At 40.2% G+C, this 7,113-nt stretch overlaps 1 pseudogene; it reads right to left on the minus strand.

Annotated features, from left to right (window-relative positions):
* Window positions 1–312: 312 nt before the first annotated feature.
* On the minus strand, window positions 313–5,621 carry LOC117021637 (protein SET-like; annotated as a pseudogene).
* Between the last annotated feature and the right edge of the window lie 1,492 nt (window positions 5,622–7,113).

The raw sequence follows: 7,113 nt of genomic DNA on the forward strand, positions 1-7,113 counted from the left end.
CGCACTTGTTCCTGTGACCGTTTCGTAGCCATTCTTAGTCACAATTATCCTTTCAGATGATCAGGGTGTGTGTTTGTTGGAGTAAAAGGGACTCCTCTTGGAACAGCTATCAAACCTGGAAGTGTAAGATCACCATCATCAGCCCCTTCCTCTGCTTTATTTTTTTAATTTTTTTTGTGTGAAGTAGTTCCCCTGCACTCGTGCAAGTTTAAGTATAATCGGATGCCTATAGGTCAAGTACATACTTGGAAGTATTGAGGCTGTGCAGGTAGTAAAGATATATTATACAAACACCCAGACACATACACATATCTATTCCTTGAGAACAAACCACTGGTCCTTTATCACCGAGCCGCTGTTGGTTTCCTTAAGGGACGCTGCCATGGCCTGCCACTGTTTTCTGTTTCTGGCTGTAGCAGTAGCAAAACAAGCACTGGTCATATAAGCCAATGCTGGTGGACCCTGGCACCACCCTCTGTCTGCCACGGGAGCCATTTCATTCATGTGCTCATTATGCCAGGCTGTGAGTAGCCAATCACAAAGGCTTTGGAAGGCCCCCTTGCTGGGTCATGTTTGCTTCTTGGTGGATTGGTCCTTTTTCAGAGGTGTATACATTCTAGTTGAACAAAATATATGACATATTCATGCATCATATGCCTATAGGCAAGCCTGTTTTCTCAATATTGCAATATTTTTTTCCTTTCTGAATCCTGTATGACTATTTCCCAGCTATTCACTACTACCCATGAATCTATTTTTATTCTCTCCATGGGCCACTATCTGTCCATGCAAAGTGGATGGCCAGGTTCACATTCTGAAATTATGACCATTGGAAAGATTTCACCTTGTCACCATTTCTCAAGGCTAACAGTTATGGTAGTATATTGTGGCCGTTACTGTTTTGACGTGCACCCTCATACCAAGACAAACCATCAATAAACCAAATTAAGATTGTCCTTGTTCATCTGGTCCTAATGGATTCCCATAGACTTGAGATAATAAAAGACACGGTGATGGGTATCACGAGCATCCAGGCTTCCCCCACATGTGTCTGACTTGTGTACTCTGGCACTAATCGCAATACACTTCAGACGTACCACTTCATTTGTGTATCAGTGATGGTTTGTGGAATTCAGACAGTTCATACTTCTTCTGACTAAAGACAAATGGAAGACTTAATAAAGCACTGGGAAAAAAATGGTGACTGTATTTTTTTGTTTATTCCATATGAATGTGAACTAGTTTTGATTATCTTTTGTCACAAAGATAAAAAAAGAACACACTTTACAAACAATGGTCACATATCCCATAACTGAGGCTATACTAATTTTTAGCAAAGGTATTTGAGATTTGGGCTACCATTAGGCTGAGTTTGCTGAAGTCTACAGTGATCCTCTAGCATCGTCCTATTTCTACAGGAGTCAGACTGGAGAATTGAAACAGATATGATGAGAATCATTATTCTTATCTCTTCTAAATTATTGAGGGTGGCATTTGTATTTTCAAAGTCACCTGGAACAGTGCAAATGTAAGGGCTGTGTGTAATGTCGGAGGGGTAGTAGATTGGGGGAGGGGGAGTTATCAATTTGTGAGGGGTATAAATGTCTAACTAGTACAATGTTTTGTACACCTGAAACTAATAAAAAAAAATGGCACCTGGGATGCAGTATTTTTTTTTAATTACTTTCTTGTGCAGGGAAGAGTAGTTTCTGAAGATTTCCCCTAGAATTTCCTACCATGATAATTCTTCCTATGTAGAAGAAAGAAACACTGTGATTAAATGGCAACCAGCTCTCTCCACTGTCATATCTGTAAGACAGCTCTTAGCTAGGATCCATTTATTACCTCCTTTCTGTCCACATATGTTCCAATATACCCCATTTTTCATAGGGAAGTGTCATTATGAAATGATGACGCTTTAGGTCTCCAGGTATTAGTGTAAACACAGACCCACTTCTAACGTCTCTGAATCTGTCTGGGAATCTACTCCTCCCCAGTCCACAGTTACCAAAGGAAATACTCTAAGGTCTCCACTTAAGGACTAGGGTATCTATTCCATGTATATTAACTATGGTTTTACATGGTCTTTTCTACTGGGTACCTCACTGCCTCTACAGTCAATGGGTTCTAAGTCTGATAACTGGCTTAGCTCTAGAAACTGGGAAAAGGGTCATGACTTTTAAATGACCAACTGCTTTAAGCCCCTTGATATTCCACACTTGATTTCTGCTTGGCACATTGAACAATAACATTTTGGCTACCTGCCTGGGTTTTCCCTGCAAAGGTTGTGTTTTGTTAACCGTATCTATAACCCTTGGCTGCCGCTGGAACGTTGCCAGTCATCATTATGGCTACAATCACTTCTCTTCCGGGGGTGAAGCACCACTGCCTGGTCTCTATTGGCTTGTTTCTAGTGAACAAGTTCTGTAACAGCCTCTCCTCGTTTCAGTTCTGGTATGAGAAAGAGTGACTCTCTTACCACCGAATTGCTCAGGATTTTGGTATTCCTGTGGAGCATTATCATTTGGTGGGTCATGTGACTGCAAGTAATACATCCAATCCAGAATGGCTCTTCCTTGACCATTTATGAGGGAAATCAAGCCTCTCATGTTTATGCAGTATGGGCTATCACTTTTCCATGGTTCTAGGAGGCATTATACCAGTTAGTGTGACCAACTGCTGAGGTCCATTCCAGGGAATTATATCATAAAATTTAGGATAACACTCACCAGTCTGATGCTATATCCAAACTCTTTTAATCAGCCGTCTCCGAATCTAGTTTCATGCCAAACCTATACAGGATAGCTATGGCTTGAAGTTTGTGGTATAGTCCTAGTTTTCTCTTTTGAGGATCAACACGTTCCCAAATGGCTTATGCAACAAATTACCCCTATTTAGGGCTACTGGTCAAGGCATGAGATGGGAGAGGATCCTAAGGTAGACAGTGACAGCTTTGTACTCTGTCAATTTACCAAGAAATTTCATGTCATCTTTTTTTTTAAAAAAAAGATTCTGTTCCTTTATTAGAGCAAGATTGCTGACCAGTATATAGTGATGTATGTACTACACAGAGACCTGTGCAGACATTACCCATTATGTATCTAGACAGATTTTTGTTTATTGCTTATTGATGGAATAGTTTCATTTATAAAGTTTTACACATTGACGAGCTTTGAATTTGACCAGACTGTCCATTAAGTCACTTGTGAAACAGTTAAGTGGCACTTAATATTAGCTACTGTATTTTACAGCATGAAAAAGCTTAGACATTTAGGTAGCTTCTCAAAATGTTATTCTATGCACGATGACTTGTGGCAAAGAGCAGAGCCCATCATCTCCCCCAGATTCACAAAGATGGGTCTCATTTGAGAGCTGTATGCCAAATTGCTGATAGAGACAAACGTACTCCTAACTTGAGTTTCTTACCACCAACACCGACTTCTTACTCTGAATGTCTATCTTCTCGGCTACATTTTATAATGCCGATGAAGACATGCCAGCAATTGCCCCACGTGTTATTTGGCATTAGATGACCAGATCTGTCTGATGGTGGTAGGAGCCATTATTATTGTTATTGTATCTAGATCAACAAAGGTCCATTTCTTAAAATGCCAATTTGAGATATAAATCAAGGATACAACATACATACTCAGAATTGAATTTTGAGCAATCTGGAATCCCAAATAATATGAAAATTTTTAGAAACTGGTGGTGCAATGTGTCTATAATGCTTCCCAGCTATGGAGACATTGATACATTGATTCAAATTCCTTTACTCAATCCACAGCAACCTAAGGTCATCCTGCAAAGTGTGTATCAAAAATATAGAATTAGGGTGACAAAGTTTGACAGTACGTTATACAAGTCAAACAGAGGAAGTCATGTTAAGTGTATTTTTTTTTTTTTAGGAAATGCATCAAATCCTTTGTGTACACTATTAGTTTTATTGTAACAAAGCGACTTGTCTACTTTTAAAACTGAGTATCCTCTTTCCTTTCCAGCTAACCAAAAAGAAAATTTAAAAATAAACAGGAACAAAATTACAATAGAGAATGTCAATTCTGAATAAGGTTCTACAGGTTCAGTTGAGTCTCTCATTGAGTGGCAGGGCTCAAATCATCATTAGGAGAGAATTTTAGTTTAAAAGTGTCATCTTAAACTGCAAGGATGTCAGTTAAACATCACAACTAAACATGCCTAAGACGCCATTGTCAAAATGCCCACTTGACCCACCCAAACATCTCAAACACACCCTTTGCTGTTCTTTTTAAACTCAATTTTTAAGGTTTTCTTTTTTTCCTTTTGAACACGAGAAAGTAAACAGATACATGTTGGTGAAAGCTAACTTTCCATATTCACATAGAGACATGGTGTAATCTCGGAGTCCAATATACAGAGAAAGGAGGAAAAGCACTAGACTTCTATACACTACTACACAAGGGCCTAGCACCCTCCTGCTTCCAGCAGAGCTTTTGTTTTTGTTTTTTTCCCTCCCACAGAGCATGGTGGTGCTGATTTGTTGACGTGTTTGTTGAGACAGGAAGGGATAAAAAAAGAATTTGGAGAAGAGGTAGCGATTCTTTTCCTACCCAATTCTGCTCAAAGTATTTATCCCCCAAATTAGTTGAGAACCATGAGACTTTGAAAACACAGCAACTGAGCATAAGATGTGGAAAGAAAACACTGCACTTTGCTCCCTGGGTCTGAAGATAATTTTAAAAGGAAGGTAGGAAACCCTCAGTGCCCCATTAGGGATTTCCTTCATGTTGCCCTCCCCCACCCCCATCATCATCTTTATCTTACTCACTTCCATAGCCATCCCCGTCTTCATCAGTAACTTCTGGTCCTTCTTCCTTATGGTCATATCTTCTTCCCCTTCATCATCCACGCCAGGAACGGAGTGGTGCTGTAATAGATGTGCCCAAGGATCATCTTTGATGACTTCTAACTCATCTGCACCTGCATCAGAATTGTCACTAAACCAGGTAGAGAAGCTCTCTGGTCCCTCTTGCTGTCTTTTCCTGCTGGTTTTATTCTGTGTTGGACGTGTCATCATATCCTTCCCAGATTCCCATTTGATTTCAGTGGACTTTGAAGATGGGTCACCATGCTCAACCAGAAGAAATTCTTAAGGAAGGAACTTTATTTGTGAAGTAAGACTTTTCATCAAAATGAAAAAAAAAAAAAATCTATTCTGTAACTTGATTTAGTACCTTCAAATTCTGTCACTTCAGCTCTTGTCGTATAATGCAGCGCCTCCTCCCCCAGCAGTGCAGACACTTGTGGATGGCTGACAAAGTTATAGCAAAATTTGGGACTTGGGTGATTAATTCTGACCTCTTAAAAACAAAAACAAAAGCAAAACGGTTGGCAGAGTTTGTTATGTTGCTCTTCTACTTTCAAAATCTCCTCACCGGCTTGTTTGTTAGTCTATTTTATTTTGTACTTCATCAATATGTTCAATGCCTCTTTCTGAGGTCTAGTAGGCCCCTTTATGGTTGGACTTGAGCTCCCATCTACTGACTTGGTCCTCAGGTGCTGCTGCTCACCGACAGGTGCGGGAGGTAGGGAGGCGTGGACAGAGGGTGCAAGGGCAAAGGGGCTGCGAAGCTTCCCATCATGCCTCGCGAGCACTCGCTCCCTGACCCTCCCTGTCCCAGGCTCATGTGCAGAACTCACCGCCTGCAAACACCCGAGGGGTGGGGCCGGATGCTGCGTATTAAAGGGAGGCAGCTGCAGGCGGCTGGGCTCCCTCACTCCCTCCAGCTCTGCGCTCAAACTGGCTTTTCCAGAAACCAGTGTGTCCTCCTTCACCTCCTTTTCAAGGAGAGGAGTCTTACCTTATCCTAAAGTAGGTATTACTTTTCTTTACCTTGTGTCAGTTTCTTTCCTTTTTATTGGGATAAGAAAATTTAAGAGGTCTGTCCTCTTAACAAATTTCTAAGTGTACAATGCAGTATTGTTAACTGTAGGCCTAAAGTTAGACAGCAGATCACTAGAACTTACTCATTTTGTGTAACTGAAGCTTTATTCCCTTTGAACAGCATCTCCCCATATCCCCTTCCGTCCAGCCCATAGAAACACCGTTCTTCACTGATTCTGAATCTGACTTGTAATAAGTCTTAGAAGTGGAATTATGCAGTATTTCTTCCTCTGTGACTGGCTTGTTTCACGTAGCTAATGGCCTCCAGCGTCATCCACGTTGCAAATTCAGGATTTCTTTCTTATTTAAGGCTGAATAATGGTATGTAAATTCCGTATTATCTTTATCCAGTCACCCACCAATGGTGTCAAGTGTTCAGACATAAGCAGAAGTCAACCAATGAATTGCTGAAGTAGTAATTAGTGAAAGTTTGGTAACACACACCAAAAGAGACAGTTCGCAAACGGAGAACACTCTAACCAAGACATGGACTGCAGCTCAGGGATGTACTGTTGTACAGCGGCTTATATAGTGAGAAGGCAGTCACTGTTTATTCTTCACAGTGATTGGTGATAATATTAGAATTTTCTTAAATGACAGGGAGTTGGTTAGTGGTTACCTCATCAAACTGAGTAACCAGTTCAAGTTTTGCTTACGATTTATAGAGGCATAACCAAAAATAACCCAGGTCAAGTTAGTCTTACAAAATGATCTAAATTAAAATTTTGTTTGTATGACTGAACTGGTTTTGTCTGCTCAGTGAAATTTCAATTTCTCTGTTTTTTATTTTAACAGTGGATATTTAAGCTGTTTCCATATCTTGGCTGTTATGAATAATGCTGCAAGGACCATGGGAGTGCAGATATTCCTTCGAGGTCCTAATTTCAGTTCTTTTGGATACATACCCAGAAGAGGAATTGCTGGGTTGTGTGATTGTGCTATTTTTAATTTTGTGAGGAACCACCATAGTGTTTCCCATAGTGACCACCATTTTAAATTCAACCAACCAACAGTGTACAGGGTTATAATTTCTCCATATCCTTGCTTCCACTTATCTTTTGTATTCTTTTTTTTTTTTTAACAGTAGCGGTCCTATCAGTTGTGAGGTGACATTTCATTATGATGTTGATTTGTATTTCTCTGATTACTGAGATTGAGGTTTTTTTCCATATACCTGTTGGCCATTTGTA

This window comes from Rhinolophus ferrumequinum, chromosome 4 (genome assembly GCF_004115265.2).
Source record: "Rhinolophus ferrumequinum isolate MPI-CBG mRhiFer1 chromosome 4, mRhiFer1_v1.p, whole genome shotgun sequence".
NCBI classification, from domain to species: domain Eukaryota; kingdom Metazoa; phylum Chordata; class Mammalia; order Chiroptera; family Rhinolophidae; genus Rhinolophus; species Rhinolophus ferrumequinum.